This window comes from Abramis brama (genome assembly GCF_963993115.1).
Source record: "Abramis brama genome assembly, chromosome: 18".
In the NCBI taxonomy this organism is placed as follows: Eukaryota; Metazoa; Chordata; class Actinopteri; order Cypriniformes; family Leuciscidae; genus Abramis; species Abramis brama.
In genome coordinates, this window is record NC_139980.1 from 33,694,717 (window position 1) to 33,721,451 (window position 26,735).

The following is a 26,735-nucleotide window of genomic DNA, read 5'->3' on the forward strand; positions in this document are numbered from 1 at the left end:
AGACAGATGGATGGATGGACGGACGGACGGACAGATTGATGGATGGATGGACAGATGGATGGACAGATTGATAGACGGATGGATGGATAGATGGAAAGATGAACGGATGGATGGACGAATGAACGGATGGATAGATGGATGGACGGATGGATAGATGGATGGACGGACAGATGGAGAGACAGATGGACGGATGGATGGTTTGATGGATGGACGGATGGATAGATGGAGAGACAGATGGATGGATGGATGGATGGACAAATGGAAGGATGGATGGACAGACAGATGGATGGATAGATGGATGGATGAATGGATGGGATGGATAGACAGATGGATGGACAGATGGATGGATGGACGGACGGATGGATGGATGGATGGACAGACAGATGGTTAGATGGATGGACAAATGGAAGGATGGATGGACAGACAGATGGATGGATAGATGGATGGATGGATGGGATGGATAGACAGATGGATGGACAGATGGATGGATGGACACAGATTGATGGATGGATGGACAGATTGATGGACGAATGAACGGATGGATAGATGGATGGACGGACAGATGGATAGACGGATGGATGGATAGATAGATGGATGGACGGACAGATGGATAGACGGATGGATGGATGGACAGATGGCCGAAAGAACGAACAAAAAGATGAATGAATGGACGATGAATGAACGGATGGATGGACGGATGGATAAACGGACAGACAGATGAAGAGAAACAGAGCGCCACACATCAGCCATCCCTCCTCCACATGTTCATGCTCAGCTGCAGGACTATGAGGGTCTGAGTGAAGATGCTCCACTGAAATAACAGCAGCAGCTGAGCTTCAAAGAGAAGAGGGCACTGTAACTGGATCAACCATAATCAAAGCGCTCCGGGACAAGCCTCAATCGATCGCCAGCAGTTCATCAAAGCTGACAAGGTCAGCCAACAACACAGCGGGAGAGAAGGAAAAAAGAAGGGAAGAGAAAAGAAAATCACGGAAGGCTGAGGGTCACAGAGGAAGGGTGTGTTATGTTGTAGTCTGAGCCCTGGATAGTACCTTCTATTTCAAAAACAGTTTATTTTTAAGTCAGTTTATATTGAAAGTTGGCTAATACCACCTTTTCCAAGTGGAAAATATAACTTTTTAAAAACAGATATACACCAATAATCAGTGAGACTAAAGCTCTGTTCCAAGCTGTCTTTCTAGGCATCAAAAATGCAAAAAGCACTTTAAGCAACTTTAATATATCCATAGCAGAGAAGGCAATCCCAGAATGCACTGCGATGAGCTCAGTGAAAAACAATTCATTTAAGATGTCAGAGAAATTACAACTATTTGATTCACTATGGAAAAGTATTGATGAAAATAGATTCCATTAAGTGCAGATGGACTTTATACCCAGTATGTTTGATATTTTATCTTATTTTACATTGGAATCTTGCATGTTTCAGTTCTGCCATTTCATGCATTTTGCTGCCTATATAGATGGTTTCAAATCAGTTAAGTATTATGCATGGTCTGTCCTGTCTGTCGGCGCGTTGTCAGTGTCCTCTCTGCTCCGCGATGTGTGTTTCACTGCGTGAGAACATGGTGTGGCGTGAGAGAGGCGTGGCTTGTCGGACATAGCAACAGTAACTAAAGGGGGCGGGTCTTTACGAACGGTCAATTGACTAAGAGTTTCGGAGTCAATAACGCATAATCTGGCACAGTGACTATCGTAACAGACAAAAGTATTGTGTAGTCTGAACCCTACATACAGGGTTTGACTGATGTTTGGGAACAGGTGCTCATGCTCATCCCTAACTCTCAACGAGAACTTGAACCCCGAATCGTCCGAGTTTCTCTGTGAATTCTTACGTGTCTGAGGTTTCTCCGAAACTCTAGGGGACCAAATCTCTCCGACGCCTCTCTGAACGGGACGGGTGAGTTCTGGCTGGTTCCTCCGGCCCTCTGAGTCCCACATGTGTTTTACTGCGCTGGAGAAAGATCAATGCATGCTGACCAAATTATGGAGGAGATCAAAGAGAAACAGTTGGAAACTCGTGAGGACTTAAGTAAATATTTAGACATCTAATAAGAAAAGTATATTGACAGTAGCGTTTAATTTACTCAAAGTATTTGTATTAATCTTTGTTGTTTAGCAAGCATTAGTGCATCCAGCGGCAGGCGCAAGTTAATTCATATGCAGCCTTTTATTCTATGCTACAAAAATGTTGATCCATAAAAGCAGGGAGGGATGGGACTTTTGGCTGGAAATGAAATATAGGAGTGTGTTCCTGATTCCATGTGTTCCTGGTTCCTGTGTTCCATTCCTCATACAAGTGTTGCCCAACGGCTCTCAGGTGCGAACGAGAGCAACAACCCTGTGTGTGTGACAAATGATCATTTCGTTTAGCTACATTTTGCGCAATATGGATAGATGGATACACTGACAGATAGACAGACAGATAGGAAGAACCACAGACAGACAGAATGATAGAACGATAGAAAGAACGATAGAACGATAGAACGATAGATCGATAGATAGATAGATAGATAGATAGATAGATAGATAGATCCACAGACAGACAGACAGAAAGGCAGACAGACTGATAGAGAGATAGATGAGAGATCAGAGAGTCCGTCTACTTCAGCGTTTGTTCGGCTCTTCCTTTGAGGAACGTCCCAAACGCAGCGCCGGCCATCAGAGTCAGTCTGAGATCTGGCGGCGGCTCAGCAAACAGCGAGGAGGAGGAGGAGTGCGTCTGTCACACACTTCTTCTGGACTCACACACACTCTTTGGAGAGTGGATGTCAAATTTCTCTAGGGGCCTCAGATTCCAGAGCGAGGCGGATCAGGGGCCGTGATGTCTCAAGGCCAAAATGAAAAGAAACAGCAATCTGACTGTATTAGCAGGATTTTTATTGTTGTAAACATTTAGGCTAAAAAAAATAATTTTTATACCTCAATATCAAACTCAGTCCAATTTAGACAAAAATACAGTTAAAAACAGCAAAATTGTGAAATATTAATACTGTTTTCTATGTGAATATATAGTAAAGTGTAATTTATTCCTGTGATCAAAGCTGAATTTTCAGCATCATTACTCCAGTCTTCAGTGTCACATGATCCTTCAGAAATCATTCTAATATGATGATTTGATGCTCAAGAAACATTTATGATTATTATCAAAGTTGAAAACAGTTGTGCTGCTTCATATCTCTGTGGAAACTGTGATAAATTTTATTTCTCAGGATTTTTTTTATGAAATACAAAGTTCAAAATAACAGTATTTACATATAACAGAAACTTTTTGCAACATTATAAATGTCTTTACTCTCACTTTTAATGAATTTAATGCATCCTTGCTGAATAAAAGTATTAATCTTACTGACCCCAAAACATGATGTGATCTCATCAGCCAATCACACGGCAGCAACTCAAAGCATTTAGGCATGTAGAAATGATCAAGACATTCAAACTGAGCGTCAGGATGAGGAAGAAAGTGATTTAAGTGACTTTTAATGTGGCATGTTTGTTGCTGGTCTGAGTGTTTCAGAAACTGCTGATCTACTGGGATTTTCACACACAACATCTAGGGTTTACAGAGAATGATCCGAAAAAGAGAAAATATCCAGTGAAAACACACCGGTGTCACTTCTGTCAGCTGAGAACCGAAAACTGAGGCTCGAAAAATCAGAATATAGTGCCAAAGTTATAATTTTGATGATTATGGCTTACAGCTTATGAAAACCCCACCTTCAAAATCTCAGAACATAAAAAAAAAAAAAAAAATTATATACAGAAATGTCGGCCCTCTGAAAAGTATAATCATGCATATGTATATAGATATATATACTAAATATTAGTTTCACCTTTAATTTGAATTACTGAAATACACAAACTTTTGCACGATATCACAAGAAACTCACCAAAACAGGACTATAGAAGATTGGAAACAACATGAAAGCATGGATGATCCTGTCTTGTATCAGCGGTTCAGGCTGTTGGTGCTGTAATGGGTGTTTCTTGACACACTTCAGGACTCTTAGTACCAACTGAGCTTCATTTAAACCTGAGTATTGTTGCTGATCTTGTCCATCCACAGTCTCCAGATCTCAGTCCAGTAGAGCAGCTTTGAGATGTGGAGGAACGAGAGATTCACATCATGGACAAATCTGCAGCAACTGTGTGATGCGATCATGACAATATGGAGCAAAATCTCTGAGGAATGTTTCCAGCAGTGTTGAATCTCTGACATGAAAAATTAAGGCAGTTCTGAAGACAAAAAGAGTCCAAACCGGAACTAGCAAGTGTTCCTAATAAAGTGGCCGGTGAGTGTGTCAAACTACTGTTCATGACCATTTAAAACTGCTAAACCTTTAAAAATACAAGGACTTTTTGAATTAAAAGGAATTACATCAATGAAGAATAACTTTTCATAAAGTAGTCCCTAAATGGACAAATTAGACACACACACAAAAAAGATTTCTACACATTAATTTGTCCTTTTAGGGACGACGTGAGCATTACTGTAAATGCATGTAGAAACTCTGATCTGGCGTTAACACTAATATCACACACGCTTTTATCAAAGCTGATTCCACACAGCGGAATTAAATCATAAATCCCTAACTGATGAAAATTTAACACAAACATTTGTGAAAGCCAACAGCGCACACACACACAAAAAAACCTTAAAAAATTATGAGTACATTTGTGATAAATGACCACAAAACCTACAAAAATATAATAAGTGCATAATAAATTTCAGCTGTTGCCACGCGGTTACACCCGCAACACTGCAGCCTGGACTGTGTCTCGTTCCGCTCTCATGCCAACACAAACCGAATCACCTCACCCTGCATGATTTCACTCAGCGGCTCCAGGAAACTGTGTGTGTGTGTGTGTGTGTGTGTGCTGGGTCTGATTTTAATGAACAGGCCCATACTAACAGCGCTCGGCTGGGGAAAGACTGCTGGCTTCATGCCTGTGTCATGTTTCCAATGAGAATCGTGAACCAACACCTGCTGGCCACATTAAAAATTAGAAAATAACACAACACCACACACACACAAAATCTACTCGTATATCATTACAGATCTCCATCTCACACACACCCTTCATTGCCTCTGTTGAGTTTCATATATTATATATGTATTCATCTCCAGACTAGCTGAAGTTACTCAAGCTTATCAGATTTTAATATGTAGTCGCATTTGAATCGTTGCATAACTGTATGTGGCCAACTTCAAACTAAGTTTTATGATCAATTACAGTAAAATATTTTTAATATTTAAAATAAGTGTTTTCTATGTGAATATATGTTAAAATTAGTGCTGGGCAAACGATTAATCGCATCCAAAATAAAAATTTGTATTTACATATAAATGTGTGTGTTTGTGTATAATTCATTTTAATTTATAATTTATTTATAATTTGAATTTTTCTTATATATAAAAATTAAGCTGAATTTTCAGCATCATTACTCCAGTCTTCAGTGTCACATGATCCTTCAGAAATCATTCTAATATGATGATTTGCTGCTAAAGAAATATTTATGATTATTATTAATGTCATATTTTTGTGAAAACCATCATACATTTTATTTTTCAGGATTCTCTGATGAATGGAAAGTTCAAAACAACAGCATTTATTTGAAATAGAAAACATTTGTAACATTACAAATGTCACTCTTGATTAATTTAATGTATGCTTTATGATTAAAAGTATTAATTTCTTTTAAAAAATGACCCTAAACTTTTGAAACAGTAGTGTCAGACGCTGATGTTCTCAATTATCTTTAAATAACAGTGTGTTTTAATGTATTGCTGATAATATAGTGTTTCGTAATCCTTACTTTCCTGCTCCAAGTCATCCTTAAAAAACAGTCCTTCTGGGAAAAAAGTAGATTAAAATGAGATTTATTGTCGCATATTTGTTTTCTTCCAAGAATGCTGACAATGCAGAAAAAAGCGGCAGGATATTCGTGTCCCGCTGGAATAATGAATTATTGCAGGATTTCCTTTGAAACTATTTTCACAGATAATTAAATAAATGTACAAGTAACGCATTGAATTAAACATCTTTTGAAGCAGAAAGACTGAAATATTATTTTCTGGTAAAAACGCACTCCAGTAATCTTTGCTTTATTTACAACTTCAAAAAGAATATTTTTCAAGAAGGGAAAGTCAAATCTCCAAAATATATTGTATATTATATAGGGGTGTAACAATATATCGTGTAAAACATATATCACAATACAAAAATGCAACAATATGTATTGTGTATAATTCACCCAAAATGAAAATTACTGTGCATGAAAAAATTTAAGTTTACAGAGTTTTTAGTGTCAATACTACATTAAACTACTATATATAATGTTGAATATAATGTATAATAATGCAGTGGGGGAATATTTGTGGGTCCTGATAATGCCAAATGTCTGTTACCAGTAAAATGTGGCCTACATAATTTAAAATATATCTAGTCAGTGAAAGAGTGCAAGCATATTCGTCTAAAATAATTCAGTATTTTCAGCTTCAGAATCATGAATATTGTTATTCTGGTGTCTCTATTGTCCTGTGCTTTGGGTTTCCAGCACCAAGTCCAAGACTATTCATTTATACATACAATCTAAAACCAAATTTAGCATTTTAATCAACAGTTCATTTTTTGTTAACCTTTTATCATATGTCTTGGAGTATCGCAATAGAATCGTATCGTGAGTTCAGTATCGTGATATGTATCGAATCGTGACATGAGGAATCGTTACACCCCTAATATTATACGATATTGTTCGCTGGTGTGGACGCCAACATAGTTATCGTTCTCAGGCCTTTAATTCATCAATGCACATTATTAAAAGAAAAGTCACATTATGGAAGTAAAATGGGTTGCAAACATTGTTAGTCCAGCTAATTAACGAGGCATTTTGCATTAGATTAGAGCGCATGAAAATGGCATTGCAACAATTGTCAAGTGTGCAAAACAGAAACATCTTTGTTGAGGATTGTGTTCTGAAAGCGTAGCATCAGGGTACCAGCAGACAGACGGACCACGAGCAGGCCGAATGATTAATGTGTGCTTTGACAAACGCGTCCTATAAATACAAACATGTGTGCACTCTTGTCTGCCACACTCATGTTTCTAGCACAGAGTGTGTGTCATTGTTTCAATATTTAAAACACACAAGTCTGATTTTCTGATGTGGTTTGGAGGGTTCCCAGGGTCTTGCCTTCACTTCCTCCTCAATTTAACGACAAATAAATGTAAGAAAAGTGATACCGAGGCAGGAAAATGACATGCTCGTACAGTAATAGTGGCTAGGAAATGGGAAATCCGGGTGCATGTTTAACACTGGGTAACTCAAAAGAACAGATCAGGTGTCAGTACAGGACAGAACGGACAGATGCCCTCATAGCGGTTTACTTAATGCTTATATGCAATACAAAAATACAGCATATCACACAAAAGAAAAGTAAAAAAAAATCTATATACACTGTTATAATATGTGACCAAAAGAATGGTCACATGGGTTAAAAAAAATTAAATTGAGATTTATACATCATATGAAAGCTGAATAAATACGCTGTCCATTGATGTATGGTTTGTTAGGATAGGACAATATTTGGTTGAGATACAACTATTGAAAATCTGGAATCTGAGGGTGCAAAAAAATCGAAACATTGAGAAAATCTCCTTTAAAGTTGTGAATGTATGTTCACGATTGTGCAGCATTCACTCACAAAAATAAATGTTTTATATATTTACGGTAGGAAATTTACAAAATATCTTCATGGAACATGATCTTTACTTAATATCCTAATGATTTTTGGCATAAAAGAAAAATCTATAATTTTGACCCATACAATGTATTGTTGGCTATTGCCACAGATATACCCGTGCGACTCGTGACTGGTTTTGAGGTCCAGGGTCACGTATGTTGTCTCGCTTTCCGCGTAGAGCTGCACAATTCTGGATAAATTGAGAATCATGATTTTTTTTGTTTCAAACTGAGATCATGATTCTCCCACGACTCTGAACAGACAACTAAACAAAACAAAAATAACATGTAGAATTGAATAGAGGTTCAGATGAAATGTTAATTTCTGCCGTCTGTTTAAAAATATATATTTAGTTGATTTGATTAATTTGTTTTTAAAATGAATTGAGTGAATGATTCAATGACTCACTCATTTCATTCCTGGATGATTCAGCGTTTTTGAACGAATCTCTTGAATGAATGATTCAGTGATAAACACATTTTTAACAGTCACTTGTCGCCACCTACTGGTGTAACAATGCAATGATACAATCTGTATTTGAAGTGCCTTTTCCTTTCAAAAGGTGATTTACTCTTTTAAATCGTTGACATCAGTGTTTATATCCGAACTATAAACCTTTATCTCAGTACTTCTGTGATAATTTGAATGATTGTAAGACAGAAATAAAGATACTATGTGGTTGAAAATACTGTAAGAAGGACCTATACATGATTATAGACAGAGCCGAATCGTTGTCATTTAGGAATAAGATCGCTTGTGTTTGAATCGAGATCGCGATCTTTTAATGATTAATCATGCAGCTCTAATTGTGTGTAAAGTCCATCTAAAATCTTCCTCTCTGTTTGTATGAACAGACGAAGGTCCTTCCAAAACACTCATTTTCACAATAAACGGGGTGTGTGTAGTGCTTTTGGCAGCTAAATATTGATATCCAAGACCCTAAACCCGAGAAACACATACACTCTTGCCATACTTGGATTTATTAGGTGATTATACAAGCGTGTGCGAGAAGATCTCTGAACTGAACTTGCTGTGAAAATGACTAGTCGACGACAACACGTTCTCCACCCTGAACCTGCCGGGGCCTGCGATTAATCCTTCATCCGCTAAATGAGCTCAAAACATATTAACATCAATGACATCAGGAGCAGGTCTGACAGGAGCAAACCTCAGTGGATGTTACACTGCACCTTTCCCAGGAAGAAGGAAAAAAACTGTGATGTTGGGAAATAGGAAAAATCCTGACTCCTGCACAAACTGATTTTCCAGAACTCAACAGCTTATATCATCCGGCAAACTCTCTGTATTCTCAGTGTGGTGTCATAGAAATGTGCGAAAACTCTTAGGACACTGTGACTGCATCCAAAATCACATACTTCTATACAGTCGGTGAAAAACAACGTGACAAAAGTATGTCTGAATTCACAGTACAAGGGACGCACGATATATCGGTATCAGCCGATATATGATCATTTTTAATGTTATCATTATCGGCTTGATAAGAAAATTTGGCCGATATATTAAAGCCGATAAATAATAGATTATATTTTTCAGCTGAGATGCTTCAGATGCGCACTGTTCAACATGATGGGTTTGAATTGCTTGAAATATGATTGAAATTACTTCAAAAAAGGAGGGGAAAAAAAGAGTTTAGTGCAACATGTGCAGCGCAAGTCTGTCATATCGGCTACATAAAATTATGATGAGAACATCATAATAATTGTGTGCTTGGGACGTGGCCTTTAATGATGAGACTTTTGTTTTTGTAATCAGGCTCTCAAAAATGTTATAAAATTTGGATTTAGATTTATCGGCCAATATATCGGTTATCGGCTTTTAAATATAAAGAATTATCGGTTATCGGCTTTCAAATATAAAGAATTATCGGTTATCGGCCAAAATGTTCATATCGGTACATCCCTACACAGAAAAGTAGGCGAAAAGTCCCCGGATGACCAACTACTGATTCTGAAGTGCATATGATGGACACTTTACTATCCCATGAGGCCACGGGAGAGGATTTATGTACGGCAGTGAAGCGACGCAACTGACCCTGGTTGGTCACATGACAGTGACATCATGATGATGTAGTACATCCAGATTTCATTCATACTACACACACACTCATACTATATAGAACATACTTTTTTAGCAGTCGTAAGTAATTACTTATTCAAGAGAGTATGCGATTTGGGATGCAGCCAATCTGAAGCATGTTCATTTTACTTCACTAATCTCATGAGAGAAACAAGATATTAAACAAGAAAATGCAGGGTGGGACTGTTCATCCATTAGGAATTGATTGAATTCAAAAGGAAAGTCATTTCAGAAGTGGGACTAGTTTTTTGATAAATTAACATTTTATTACTTCGAATAATGTGAACTGATGAAATAAGGATACAAATATTGCATGAAGTAATACCGTTTTATCATTTATGAAGTATTCATTCCAAATAAATCTTAAAATGTCTTGTATGTAGTTTTTATATATATATATATATATATATATATATATATATATATATATATATATATATATATATATACAGTGAGGAAAATAAGTATTTGAACACCCTGCTATTTTGCAAGTTCTCCCACTTGGAAATCATGGAGGGGTCTGAAATTGTCATCGTAGGTGCATGTCCACTGTGAGAGACATAATCTAAAAAAAAATAATCCAGAAATCACAATATATGATTTTTTAACTATTTATTTGTATGATACAGCTGCAAATAAGTATTTGAACACCTGTCTATCAGCTAGAATTCTGACCCTCAAAGACCTGTTAGTCTGCCTTTAAAATGTCCACCTCCACTCCATTTATTATCCTAAATTAGATGCAGCTGTTTGAGGTCGTTAGCTGCATAAAGACACCTGTCCACCCCATACAATCAGTAAGAATCCAACTACTAACATGGCCAAGACCAAAGAGCTGTCCAAAGACACTAGAGACAAAATTGTACACCTCCACAAGGCTGGAAAGGGCTACGGGGAAATTGCCAAGCAGCTCGGTGAAAAAAGGTCCACTGTTGGAGCAATCATTAGAAAATGGAAGAAGCTAAACATGACTGTCAGTCTCCCTCGGACTGGGGCTCCATGCAAGATCTCACCTCGTGGGGTCTCAATGATCCTAAGAAAGGTGAGAAATCAGCCCAGAACTACACGGGAGGAGCTGGTCAATGACCTGAAAAGAGCTGGGACCACCGTTTCCAAGGTTACTGTTGGTAATACACTAAGACGTCATGGTTTGAAATCATGCATGGCACGGAAGGTTCCCCTGCTTAAACCAGCACATGTCAAGGCCCGTCTTAAGTTTGCCAATGACAATTTGGATGATCCAGAGGAGTCATGGGAGAAAGTCATGTGGTCAGATGAGACCAAAATAGAACTTTTTGGTCATAATTCCACTAACCTTGTTTGGAGGAAGAAAAATGATGAGTACCATCCCAAGAACACCATCCCTACTGTGAAGCATGGGGGTGGTAGCATCATGCTTTGGGGGTGTTTTTCTGCACATGGGACAGGGCGACTGCACTGTATTAAGGAGAGGATGACCGGGGCCATGTATTGCGAGATTTTGGGGAACAACCTCCTTCCCTCAGTTAGAGCATTGAAGATGGGTCGAGGCTGGGTCTTCCAACATGACAATGACCCGAAGCACACAGCCAGGATAACCAAGGAGTGGCTCTGTAAGAAGCATATCAAGGTTCTGGCGTGGCCTAGCCAGTCTCCAGACCTAAACCCAATAGAGAATCTTTGGAGGGAGCTCAAACTCCGTGTTTCTCAGCGACAGCCCAGAAACCTGACTGATCTAGAGAAGATCTGTGTGGAGGAGTGGGCCAAAATCCCTCCTGCAGTGTGTGCAACCCTGGTGAAAAACTACAGGAAACGTTTGACCTCTGTAATTGCAAACAAAGGCTACTGTACCAAATATTAACATTGATTATATATTGACTCAGGTGTTCAAATACTTATTTGCAGCTGTATCATACAAATAAATAGTTAAAAAAATCATACATTGTGATTTCAGGATTTTTTTTTATAGATTATGTCTCTCACAGTGGACATGCACCTACGATGACAATTTCAGACCCCTCCATGATTTCTAAGTGGGAGAACTTGCAAAATAGCAGGGTGTTCAAATACTTATTTTCCTCACTGTATATAGATAGATAGATAGATAGATAGATAGATAGATAGATAGATAGATAGATAGATAGATAGATAGATAGATAGATAGATAGATAGATCACGGTTTCCACAGAAATACGACTGTTTTCAACATCGATAATAATCATAAATGCTTGAGCATCAAATCATCATATTAGAGTGATTTCTGAAGGATCATGTGACACTGAAGACTGGAGTAATGATGCTGAAAATTCAGCTTTGATCACAGGATATAAATTACATTTTAAAATACATTCACATAGGAAACAGTTCTTTTAAATTGTAATAATATTTCACAATTTTACTGTATTTTTACAGTACGCCAAACCTTTTAACAACAGTGTGTTAAAAAACCCGTTTGCATCCTGAACCCGACTGCTGTACTCTAAAGAAAGCTGGATTTGGGATATTATAATGACAAACCATTCCTGCCGTACCAATGAAGTTCACGCAGCAATAACTTACTAAGATTCAATAAATCACCCCGTTGACCCAAATGAATGAGCGTTGCTAATTTTAAAGACTTCCTGCTGCTGTCAGATGACCATTCTTTTGATGCACAATTGCATATTTGACTAAACAAGCAATTAACGTGGCATAAAACGGGTGGACGACACGGAAAGGGACGCTTTGAAAGCAGAACTAGAGCCATAAAAATGGTACCAGTGTGTCAGACAATCAAGTCAGTGTTAACGTCTGAGACGGGAGGGAGAAACAGCCAATATTTCGTGGCTTTAAGTAGTTTCCCAAACAGCGCTGAGCGAATATCCACCTCAGAGATTTATAGGAGGAACCCAACACACTTTTTAAATAAAGTTTAAAAAAAATCTACCGCCATAATAATGCCACTGGCTATTAAAGCAAATCCAGCGCAGAGGAAACCTCAATAATTACTCTTAGTACTTTTTTTCACCCCATTCTGAAGAGCTTAGAGGTCTTGAAGAATGAAACACACTTAGCCATCCACTTTTCCCAGTCTGTCATTGTTGTGAGGCTGCTAAATATTTGCTCTTCCCAGCTTAGGATGTTAGGATGAGAAGACCCTCTTTGTGGCGAGAGGTCAAAGGCCTTCGATCGCTTTCCTGGGACCAAACCGGAGATCTCGGCATCTTCAACCATCACTTACACTCTTTCAATTAGTGGAAAGCTTTGACTCCTTTCAGTGAGAAACTCTTTGAAAACAGCTTGAGCAAACCTCCATCGATCAAGACTGTGAGGGATTCGGTGGATAGAAACAAAACACACAAAAAACACTCAAATTTAATGTATATAAAAAATATAAAATATTAAAAAAAAAAAGTAGTGCTGGGTAACGATTAATCATGATTTATCGCATCCAAAATAAAAGTTTGTGTTTGCATAATATATGTGAGTGTACTGTGTATAATTATTTTGTATTTATAAATACAGACACATGCATGTATATATCTAAGAAATTTTTGCATGTATATACTGTACATAAATGTATACATAATTGATATTATATATAAATATTATATATATATATATATATATATATATATATATATATATATATATATATACAGTGTTATGCATACGTTTAGACACCCATGCTAAAGTTGACTAAAAAGAGGAATAAAAAATCATCTTTTGGAAATTGAACTTAATGCCTTAATTAAAAAAAATAGGAAAAATCCAACCTTTAAGGACACCAATTTTCTTTGTGAATGAATAATGTATCGTAAATAAATAAATGTTCTTCCTTAAAATACAGGGTGCATAAGTGTGTACACCCCTATGTTAAATTCCCACAGAGGCAGGCAGATTTTTATTTTTAAAGGCCAGTTACTTCATGGATCCAGGATACTATGCATCCTGATAAAGTTCCCTTGGCCTTTGGAATTAAAATAGCCCCACATCATCACATAGCCTTCACCTTATTTTGGATGCGATTAATCGTTGCCCAGAATTAAAAAATATATAAAAATATACAACATTTATAATATAAAAATATTTCTATTTCAAGTAAATGCTGTTCGTTTAACCTTCCTATTCTTCAAAGAATCCTGAGAAATAAAATGTCTCACGATTCCCACAAAATATGACGCTGTTTCAACATTGATAATAATCATAAATGTTTCTTGAGCATCAAATCATCATATTAGAATGATTTCTGAAGGATCATGTGACACTGAAGACTGGAGTAATGATGCTGAAAATTCATCTTTGATCGCAGAAATAAATTACATTTTAAAATATATTCACATAGAAAACAGCAATTTTAAATTATAAAATTATATATTATATATATATATATATATATATATATATATATATATATATATATATATATTTCCACATTTTTGCTGTATTTTCACAGCCTTGGTGAGCAGAAGAGACTTTCAAAAACATTTTTAAAAAATCGTACCGACCCCACAATTGCATGCATCATAGAATAATTATCACTCATTTAGTAAAAGCCAGTGTGGAAAAATGCAACCGCTCTGTGATCAAGAAAACCTTTATATTGCCCAGCACTGACACTGATGCAACATCTTTTAACTCAAACATTTAACTACATACTTTAAGCCGCTGGAGTTATTATTGGCATAAACAACAAACACTGAAAGCTGAGCATCATGGGATCTCTATCGGACTTCAACCCTGTCATTAAGACAGTAATCAGGAGTTTTATCTGACGCCAGGGCAATGGTGAAGTTTAACAACGGCGGATGATCAAAGCTCGTCCTCGCGCAGAGACGCTGGCTCGCAGAAACTGCTGTTTGTAATCTACGACTGCGCCTAAAACAGCTGTTTGACACCAGGAGACGAGCTCTCCTCTATGACCAATCCTCTCGTCTCGTCTTCCTGTTAAACACAGCTCTGCAGCTGTGAGAGGCTCACCTTTAGAGTCCACATGAAATCAATATTGAAGTTTTTTGTCTTTTAGTATGAATGTGTTAGTCTTACTGTTGTCTATAAGATAGTGTGCTCCAAAACAATGACACAATTCATATTTAGAAGATACAAGCATTCAAAACTTAGTTTCTCACTTCCACCAATAAGGATCAATGATTTTGATGACATCACTCTGCACTTCAGCTTCTCATCAGATTTTCTGTCCAATCAAACACTCTCTAGAATCTGAAGCTCCGCCCCTACATTATAAATAGACGCTGAAGCTGCGGCTGAAATGTTCACTTGTTCACACATTTACTGTTTTCTACATGATGAATGGCACATAGTGCACTATATAGGGGATAGGGAACGATTCAGACTTTCCATTGGGGCGAATGAAGTCTGGTTTCACGTTAGTGTCACTCAAACCGCCACAGCTTCGGTCCAGAGACACGATACACAGAGCGGATCATGTGATCGAGTCCCGCAGACCAGAAAACATATTGTACACGTTTGAATTCTGCACAGATTGCTGTATTTTAATACCCTGGTAATCCAGAGTTATCGCGAGAGCACAAGTTGAATTTGCTCAGCGAGTTACTCTGGTGTCTAGTAATGATGCTCATTAAATATGCCCTTGTATCTGAGCTGCACCAATCACATCGGGTTATCTGATATAGGCGGAGCTAAAGGTCGATGCCAGACCATTAATCTTTCAGATTTAGCTCTGGATTTCCAGGCTAGTATTTTACAGCAATATGGAGGAGATTATGAGGAGAAACGGTTAGACAGACTCTGCATTAGAAACAGCACTGATGGGTAGAAGAGAAAACACCGGTGTCATGAACCAACATAACTTACACACTCTTCAATCTACACATCCTCAGCATGATCACACTCTCTGTTTTGCTAACAGTTTCATATTAAATCTAAAAGGGGAATCTATTAGTCTGTGTAACTGAGCTCAACGGCTCTGGATGATATGAGATGTGATGTAAATGAAACGCTATTGCCTATTTTTTAAAAGGGGAGGCGCTTATCGATATGCCCCGCCCTGTTTCCTGTATCAGTGGGAATTACGGCAACACACTGAATAAAACTGCAAGTTTCAAGGCACTTCAGTGGGCTTTTAAACAGCTCATGCGAGAATGAACATGATTCACGATCCTGATATTCTCAAGCCAAAGTTCTTTTTCATTCTTTGCTTAGAAGTAGAAAGAAGTTGGAAATGCTGCAGTGATTTACTATTAACGAACATCCAGACGCCGTCCACGTTTAGATGATGAATATGTAAATATGAGCTGCACGCTTTCCTCTTAATAACAAAATAAACACAAAAATGACAGCTATGACACAGCAGTTCAGAAATCATCTGATCATATTGATGTGGATGTTTGCATCAGTTCTGAGATTCATCGGTATCATGCCGACGGATGAGGTTATTAAAATTACACTGTTATAGCATATTTAATAGCATATTTAAGACTATATAGTGCTGACTATGTGAGACTATAGTTTAAATGAATCCCTTTTCTTTGCATGACACATTGACATTACAGTACAGAACGACTCCAGCATGCATATTAATCCTGAACATTGTATTAACATTCATTTCATCGTGCGTAAACATTACATCCGTTTGATTTTCCCGGCAAAAACGACCCGAGTCATAAAAATCAGGCTTTCATAGACAACCTAGTCTTGTTTTTAAGTTTCGTTGCAAGCTGTTCAAAATTCGTACCCCTTTTATTAATTGTGTTACTTGCCGCCGTTTCTTTAAAATTATCTGAAAAATGTACAAAAAAAATTCTGAGTGAAAATTATTTCGCAGAGTATATAAATAAAGGTGAATTGACTTGATATCACTGTAATGACATTTAAAAACATTTTTAATTAATTACTATTATTTTCAAAGGTGGTTCTCATTAGATTCTCATTACAGCATTAAAATGCTTTCTGTTTTACTTAAATCAGAATAAAATAAAACAAAAAGTACCATGATGTAGTAAATTAGCAAATTTTGATCATATCTTTACAATATTACAATAATGAGAATGCGATTTTTTTGCATTACGGTAATATACAGGATATAGAAATATAGAAATATATATATAAAAAAAAAAAAATATATATATATATATATATATATATATATATATATACAGTGAGGAAAATAAGTATTTGAACACCCTGCTATTTTGCAAGTTCTCCCACTTAGAAATCATGGAGGGGTCTGAAATTGTCATCGTAGGTGCATGTCCACTGTGAGAGACATAATCTAAAAAAAAAATCCAGAAATCACAATGTATGATTTTTTAACTATTTATTTGTATGATACAGCTGCAAATAAGTATTTGAACACCTGAGAAAATCAATGTTAATATTTGGTACAGTAGCCTTTGTTTGCAATTACAGAGGTCAAACGTTTCCTGTAGTTTTTCACCAGGTTTGCACACACTGCAGGAGGGATTTTGGCCCACTCCTCCACACAGATCTTCTCTAGATCAGTCAGGTTTCTGGGCTGATCTACACAGAGTTTGAGCTCCCTCCAAAGATTCTCTATTGGGTTTAGGTCTGGAGACTGGCTAGGCCACGCCAGAACCTTGATATGCTTCTTCCAGAGCCACTCCTTGGTTATCCTGGCTGTGTGCTTCGGGTCATTGTCATGTTGGAAGACCCAGCCTCGACCCATCTTCAATGCTCTAACTGAGGGAAGGAGGTTGTTCCCCAAAATCTCGCAATACATGGCCCCGGTCATCCTCTCTTTAATACAGTGCAGTCGCCCTGTCCCATGTGCAGAAAAACACCCCCAAAGCATGATGCTACCACCCCCATGCTTCACAGTAGGGATGGTGTTCTTGGGATGGTATTCATCATTCTTCTTCCTCCAAACACGTTTAGTGGAATTATGACCAAAAAGTTCTATTTTGGTCTCATCTGACCACATGACTTTCTCCCATGACTCCTCTGGATCATCCAAATGGTCATTGGCAAACTTAAGACGGGCCTTGACATGTGCTGGTTTAAGCAGGGGAACCTTCCGTGCCATGCATGATTTCAAACCATGACGTCTTAGTGTATTACCAACAGTAACCTTGGAAACGGTGGTCCCAGCTCTTTTCAGGTCATTGACCAGCTCCTCCCGTGTAGTTCTGGGCTGATTTCTCACCTTTCTTAGGATCATTGAGACCCCACGAGGTGAGATCTTGCATGGAGCCCCAGTCCGAGGGAGATTGACAGTCATGTTTAGCTTCTTCCATTTTCTAATGATTGCTCCAACAGTGGACCTTTTTTCACCAAGCTGCTTGGCAATTTCCCCGTAGCCCTTTCCAGCCTTGTGGAGGTGTACAATTTTGTCTCTAGTGTCTTTGGATAGCTCTTTGGTCTTGGCCATGTTAGTAGTTGGATTCTTACTGATTGTATGGGGTGGACAGGTGTCTTTATGCAGCTAACGACCTCAAACAGGTGCATCTAATTTAGGATAATAAATGGAGTGGAGGTGGACATTTTAAAGGCAGACTAACAGGTCTTTGAGGGTCAGAATTCTAGCTGATAGACAGGTGTTCAAATACTTATTTGCAGCTGTATCATACAAATAAATAGTTAAAAAATCCTATATTGTGATTTCTGGATTTTTTTTTTTTTAGATTATGTCTCTCACAGTGGACATGCACCTACGATGACAATTTCAGACCCCTCCATGATTTCCAAGTGGGAGAACTTGCAAAATAGCAGGGTGTTCAAATACTTATTTTCCTCACTGTGTATATATATATATATATATATATATATATATATATATATATATATATATATATATATATATATATATACTGTATATAGATGAAGACTGGAGTAATGATGCTGAAAATTCAGCTTTGATCACAGGATCAACACATTTTTTTTTTTTTCAGACTTCTTTGATGAATAGAAAGTTGAAAAGAACTTATTTGAAATCTTTTGTAACATTATAAATGTCTTTACTGTCACTTTTGCTCAATTTAATGCGTCCTTGTTGAATAAAAGTATTCCTTTCTTTAAAAAAAAAAATCTTACTGACCCCAAACGTCTGAACGGTAGTGATATTTCAATATTTATGTACTGTATTCTTCTATAGTCTACTTTCACAGTGCCAAACTTCAGTTAACAGCACTTTTCTGTAAAAACAATTGTGCGAATGAAGTCTTTAATACAGGCCTCTTGTTGGGAGCAAAAATGAGTTTAATTGGAAGGAAAAGGGGGGAAAAGTGTTGCACACCTCCTGGGGTTTTCAAATGCCACTTCAAGACTCTTGCATTATTATGGCAGCTCCTGCAAGGGCCGAAGCGGGTCAGGGCCCTTCTGCCGTCTCCTGAGCCGTTAATGGGCTTCACAGGGTCAAAGTGAAGATTACAGAAACCCAGCGGACACTTGAACGTCTCCTAAAAACACGCGACAGGAGATTTCCCACAAACCAACTGATGAACGCACAAATATCATGTCTACATGCATGAAATATAAAAAGAGAATAATTTACAAGTTCACAGACAAATATGTTTAAAGAGGAATATAAGGGGCTGTTTACAAAACACAGTTTTCAACTAAAAACTGAAAACATTTGTATGCATTTCAGTATGCGTTGTATGCGTTTTCGTATGCGTTATGTGTTTTTTTTATTTACACGACAACAGCGTTTTGTGGGCCTGAAAACGGAAACTTTCTAAAATGGGTTTTAAAGTGCAAGTTTTTGAAAATGATACTATTATCGTCTCTGTGTAAAACTACAAAAATGCACATTTCTGAAAACGGTAATGTCACGCCATGTGTATTACGTGTTCAGTCTATCGACGTGTAGTTTCAAAATACAAAGTGACGTTGCCAACTACTGGCCTGGCAGCAGAATGCAGTGTTTTAGTCATTTTCGCTAGAGATGCAACGATATGAAACTTTTGTCCGATACCGATAACCGATAATTCTTTATATTTGAAAGCCGATAACCGATATTTTGGCCGATAAATCTAAATTCAAATTTTGATATAGTTTCTGAGAGGCTGATTACAAAAACAAAAGTCTCACCATTAAAAGCCATGTCCCAATCACAAAATTATAATGATGTTCTCATTATAATTTTATGAAGCCGATATGACAGACTTGCATATGTTGCACTGAACTCTATTTTCCTTTTTTGAAGTGATTTCAATCATATTTCAGGCATTTCAAACCCATGATGTTGAACAGTGCGCATCTGAAGTGTCTCAGCTGGAGGAAATAATCCATTATTTATCGGCTTTAATATATCGGTCAAATTTTCTTATCAGGCCGATAATGATAACATTAAAAATGATCATATATATGTGTTCTCAACAACACACACTGTAAAAAAAAATTCGATTATTGGAGTAAGTTTTAAAAGAAGACATTATTTCAGTCTTTCTAAATTTCACGTTTAATTCAATGTGTCACTTGCCGTTCATTTTTTTATATCTCTTCTGCTCACAAAAGCTGCATTTATTTGATCAAAAATACAGTAAAAATTATGAAATATTATTACAATTTAAAATAACTGTTTTAAATGTGAATGCATGTTAAGATGTAATTTATTCCTGTGATCAAAGCTGAATTTTCAGCATCATTACTCCAGTCTTCAGTGTCACATGATCCTTCAGAAATCATTCTAATATGATGATTTGATGCTCAAGCATTTATGATTATTATCGATGTTGAAAACATTAATATTTTTGAGGAAACTATGATACATTTTGTTTTTCAGGATTCTTTGATTAATAGAACGCTTAAAAGAACGGCATTTAGAAAAATGTCATGTTTAATTCACTACACTTGCCGTTTATTATCTGTGAAAATTACTAGCAATTTCTGAGTGAAAATGGTTTCAACGTTAAAACTACACATTATCTTCAGTGCATGATACTCACGAAGTAGCACAAACAGTAATGCTTGACTTAGCAACTTAAACTAACTACATTCATACGTCAGTTCTTGTCATTTATCCAAGACTACATTAATGCATTTTTCCTAGGTACCCATTTCCTTCTTCACAACTGCATCCAAGATTCATTTGCAGATGTTTACGGCATGAAGCATGTGGTCTACATTACAGAGGCAAGTCACATCATTAGCATTTGACAGAAAAAAAAAGAAAAAGAAAAAACATTTAAATAAATATGACTAAACTAACAGAGTTTCCATAATAATCATGACCCCTAATCATATTTACAGACTTTGAGTCGCATTTCTTATGTTTGTAGTCACAGATATTAAACACCAGCTGTCAGATCTGCTGAGAATTACTCAAAGTGGATCAAGCTTAAATTCCTCAAAGAACAAAAGCAGAGAAACCATTTAACTTGTGTCTTTTTACGTTAAATAAGACCTGGCAGTCTAAATCACATATATCCCGCTAAGAAAATATTTCAAGCTCGCGTCCCCTGTAGTCAGGCCAATTACTGCAATGAAGTCTGACGCGCTGATCGCCAGCACACGCCACATGTGTTTAGAGGACCAGAACTCAGATACCTGGAAGAACTGTGTTTTACTATAGACTGATGCCGTTAATGTATGTGTGTAGATGTTTTGGCAGAAGGGCAGAGCTATATGGCTAAAAAAAACACTACCATTCAAAGGTTTGGGTTCAGTTTTTCCAATGTTTTTGAAAAAAGCCTCTTTTGTTCACCAAGGCTGCATTTATTTAAAAAAAAAAAAAAAAAAATACAGTAAAATTGTGAAATATTTTTACAATTTAAAATAACTTGTCTATGTGAATATATAGTAAAATGTAATTTATTCCTGTGATCAAAGCTGAATTTTCAGCATCATTACTCCAGTCTTCAGTGTCACATGATCCTTCAGAAATCATTCTAATATGATGAGTTGATGCTCAAGAAATATTTATGATTATTTTCTCAGGTTTTGTTGATGAATAGAAGTTCAAAAGAACAGCATTTATTTGAAATAGAACTCTTTTGTAACATTATAAATGTCTTTACTGTCACTTTTGATCAATTTAATGCATCCTTGCTGAATAAAAGTATTATTTTTTTCTTTTTCTTTTAATCTTACTGATCCCAAACATTTGAAAAAGCCTTTGATGCATGTCGATACATATGTATTTGTTCTGAAATAGATTAAACAGGTGATTTATTGCCAAGTATACATTCAAAATGTTTAATGCAAAATGCAGTAAAATTAATGTTTTCAACACTGTTTTTTGCTAAATATACACAAAAAAATATTTAATAATTATATGCACCAATATCACAAACCATATAGCAATAAACAGCAATATTTATCTACATTTATACTACAGGGCTGTTGAATGCTTGAGTCTGATTGGTTGACGAATGTTCTAAGGTGTGTAATTATTTTCAGGGAAACTCACAACTAAAGTAGTTCCAGGCAGATTTTGACCGCTTTACAGTTCCATATCACTTCGCCACAGGATTTCAGTGATTTCAAAGGTCGTTACAGTCGACAACAGCAGAAGAACCAAAACCCACAACGGCACTGACCAGGAAAATAAATATAGTACACAATAGGATAAAAATGACAAACTATTTCCATGTTTTTTGCCACAAAATTATGTTTTATTATGAACAGAATGCACATACTCTCTCCCGCTCAAACACACACACACTCAGTACGGACACACACCCGCACAGAAACGTGTGGTCAGCGCTGCTCTGATGATTTTATCAGTAAAATTGTTCAGCAACTTAAAAGCTTTATGATATTTCTCACTAGCGAGGTAATAACAGCACTCTTCTTGAAGCAGATAAACTTACAGTTTCACTATTAGCAGAATCAGGTCATTTAAACATGCTTTAATCTCTCTCTCTCTCTCTCTCTAATAACTGCATTAATAACTGCTCTCTCTCTCTGCATTAGTCTGCTATCAGTGGCTCAAGCCGCTGTAACTAGCTCTGAAATGACTAGCAATGGAGGCATGGGATGAGATGTGTAAGAAATTAGTCCCACACACAAGAGTGTTTTAAGGACAAAAACCTGATAAATGTCTTGAAATGCATCATCTGAACAATGTTTTGAGATGTGGAAACTGCAGTATAAGCGGAATAACTGACTCCGGGCCGTTGAATTATTGAAATATAATGCACATCCGAAGTGTAACCATCATTATTTTCTAATAATTCGAAGACCCGTCGTCAATTATTGCTTACTAAAACAATTCAATATATAGAAAATGGAGGAATTCTGAGAACATGTTCGAGTGATGACGCAAACGAGTCAAAGATTCAGAGTTCGGCACTGACTGATTCAAATGAACAAGTGACTCACAAAATGAATCGCAGTCTAACAGCAGTTCTGCCACTGAAGTGAGTGACACTATTAAAACATCTCAATCTTCACACTCTCATACTTTAGGAAACTTATTGGCCAATAAAAAAACACTGTAAAATAGTTATGGTTTCCACAATGTAGCGTAATATTATTATCTCCCCCTCCAGTCGAACGCCTGTGATTGATGTCTGCATTTCTCCCATTCCTGAGAGAATCCGTCTCTGTGGATTGACAGGAACGTTTGCCTAGTAAACAGAGACATTCCTCTGACACCGAGCTCTCTGAATGTTTCCTCTTACACACACACACACACACACACACACACCGTGTCAGCTCAAAACCACATTACCATTTTGTTGCCCAGGCAGCAAAAACAAAGACAAGGGAAAAGAGTGTGAATTTCTATATAAGTTATGATTAGGGATGCACCGATATGAAAATTTTGGCCGATACCGATAACCGATAATTCTTTATGTTTGAAAGCCGATAACCGATATATTGGCCGATAAATCTAAATCCAAATTTTTATATAATTTTGAGAGCCTGATTACAAAAACAAAAGTCTCACCATTAAAAGCTTTATCCAAAACACAATTATAATGATGTTTCCATTATAATTTTATGTAGCCGATATGACAGACTGTCGTTAAACATGTTGCATTTACTGTATTTTCCTTTTTTGAAGTGATTCCAATCATATTTCAAGTAATTCAAACCCATCATGTTGAACAGTCGCATCTGAAGTGTCTCAGCTGGAGGAAATAATACATTATTTACAGGGCTGGACTGGGACAAAAAATCGGCACGGGCATTTTGGCCAAGACCGGCCCACTATATGATCATAAACACCACCCATCTTTGCACGCCCTTAAATATATGCATTCCAACTCCTATTTCATTAAAACCACTAATGCCATGTAATGAGTGAGTATAGGAACAAGTGAGAGTTAACAGATGAAATAAGTAAAAATTTGACATTTATTAATACAGTTGAACTATACTCCACAGTGGTGAATCCTAAAACAAGCTATAATCTGCATTGGCACAGCAATACCAGTGTTTCTTACAGGATCTTTGGTAAATCTGTGGTGGGTGGACCTCGGTCCTTCTAGGGGTGTTCGGGGGCATGCCCCCCCGTGAGAAAATTTTGTGCATTTTAATGTTAAATTCATCAATCTGGTGCACTTTGAGAGTTCAAAATTAAAAGCTCCAACCCATATTCAGTGTGCAAATTAAACAAAGAAAAATTCAAACCTCTTTTAGTTACAGTGTCTATTTACATTACACCTACTACATAATGATAGTTATAATATTAATCCAATGACAGTAATAGCCATATTTTGTAAAACAAATGCACTAAAAAAAAAATCAAGGAAACTTTCATAATTAGTTTTGTACCAATTTCTATACTTGAAAGAGATAATCACATGATCTTTTATTTTGCTGCAAGCTGCATCAAGCTTTTATTTTGGCGGAAAACATGGTTTACAAACGCCTCTCATTAGATTTCTAGTGAATTGCGGTAATCGTCAACTATGCAGATGTGGAAATAATCTGTAACTGGGTTATGGGTTCCTACACTCATGACATGGCCGAAGTGTTTTGAAAGTAGTTCTGCTTACCGCAGACTCTACACTCTCTCACTCTCTCCTGATCCTCATCACTATCATCATCTGCCGCTGGAGCTGATGAAGGAGCTGATGAAGGAGCTGATGAAGGTCAGAAAACATATATTTTGACACATAAAGCGTCTGCTTTAAGGGCCTGGTTCTATTTTTTCATGCTATTTCTCTGCACATTCCTTGCGTTTCTTCTCCATCTCGCTGACTATTTTGACAGATACACACTGACACTGCTGCACGCTCGCTCACTCGTTTAAAGTTGTGATTGGGCCAGCCCAGTGTCAATCAAGAAAAGAACCAATGGGCCGCTGATCTACGCGTTTCATGGGCTGGTCTGTCAGAAAGAAAAAAAAACTAACACTGACTTTTTTGGACCAATGCATTACACCGGCACAAACCCAGCGCCGCCAATTAAGCAAAACAAAACAAAACGAATGGGCCGCCGATGTACAAATTTTATGGGCCGTTAAAAAATAAAATAATAATAATAAAAATTATGTATGAGTATGAGATGTATCGGCCCAAAAAGCACGTCAGCCCACCAGGAAAATGCCCGATATGCCCGATGGCCAGTCCAGCCATGATTATTTATCAGCTTTAATATATCAGCAGAGCCCGTCTACGGAGAGCCTGCCCACTCCCTATTAAGTCCTATTGTACCGAATTTTTCCACCAGAGCTCCACTGGGGGCGATCGCCCATGAGTGCAGAATGAATGGGAGTCTATGGGGCTAGACGGCTAAATTACTCTCTTTCACCCGATTGCCGTTGAGAAATCTCAGATTTGATTGTAGGTTTTGCAAGTTCAACATGGGTTATAGGTCGAAAGTTGAATGAACGAGTACTTAAGTCCTTTTGATTTCTTACAGGTTGACATTTTAAAAGACTTTTTAAAGCAAATAAGTGACTCTAAAAAATCTAACACCAGCAATGTGTAATTTCTTTGCATCTCCTTTCGAATACAACATTCAAATTACTAGACAAAATATTATATCCTGAGAACAGTGGATTTTGAGGGGTATAGCGCCATAGACCTCCATTCATTCTGCACTCGTCCTGTGAGCGCCCTCATGTGGAGCCAGAGTGGAACTGCACTCGTCCTGTGAGCGCCCTCATGTGGAGACAGAGTGGAACTGCACTCGTCCTGTGAGCGCCCTCATGTGGAGCCAGAGTGGAACTGCACTCGTCCTGTGAGCGCCCTCATGTGGAGCCAGAGTGGAACTGCACTCGTCCTGTGAGCGCCCTCATGTGGAGACAGAGTGGAACTGCACTCGTCCTGTGAGCGCCCTCATGTGGAGACAGAGTGGAACTGCAACCAGTTCAGAAGCCGGAAGTGGAACTTCTCCCCTTATTAGACATTCTCTGATATCGGCTAAATTTTATTACAGGGCCGATAACGATAACATTAAAAATGAATATATATCCGCCGATACCGATATAGTGGCCGATATATCGTGCATCCCTAGTTATAATAATCAGAAATGTTTCTTGAGCATCAAATCATCATATTAGAATGATTTCTGACGGATCATGTGATGCTGAAGACTGGAGTAATGATGCGGAAAACATGAGAAAAGACACCGTTGTGTTTCTGCAAGCGTCACGCATCACATGTAGAACAACAACGATGAGGAGAGCGGAAAAAAATGGAAGTGGGAAAATGTGTCGGAACACTTGGGAAGTGGGTGACCAAACAGGCTTTATTCACATCGGAGCGGATTCACTTCATAAATTCCCTTCATTAGGAACAGTTGCTCGGATAATTGGCTTTTTTAGGGGGAAGAGGAAGAGGAAGTTGTTTGGTCTCGAAAAACAAAGCTGCTCTCTTTCTGGAATTCAAGGTGAAGCTCTAAGAGACGTTTCAGGTTCTGTTGCATGAATTAAACCTGAGAAAAATATATTTCTACAAGTTACTGCTGAGATGATTTGATGTAGTGAAGAAGAAAACACCAGCACATTTGGTCCGGTAAGAGGTTAAGCAATGTCTTCATTAAAGACCAGACTGTGCTTCACTAAAGCATGGACAAAAC

The 26,735-nt window shown here is 37.4% G+C and overlaps 1 protein-coding gene across 1 annotated transcript in view; it reads right to left on the bottom strand.

Moving 5' to 3' along the window:
* The window catches only part of disp1 (dispatched homolog 1), a 73,381-nt gene that overhangs the window by 31,326 nt on the left and 15,320 nt on the right, over positions 1 to 26,735 (bottom strand). The gene's annotated exons all lie outside the window — the stretch shown is intronic.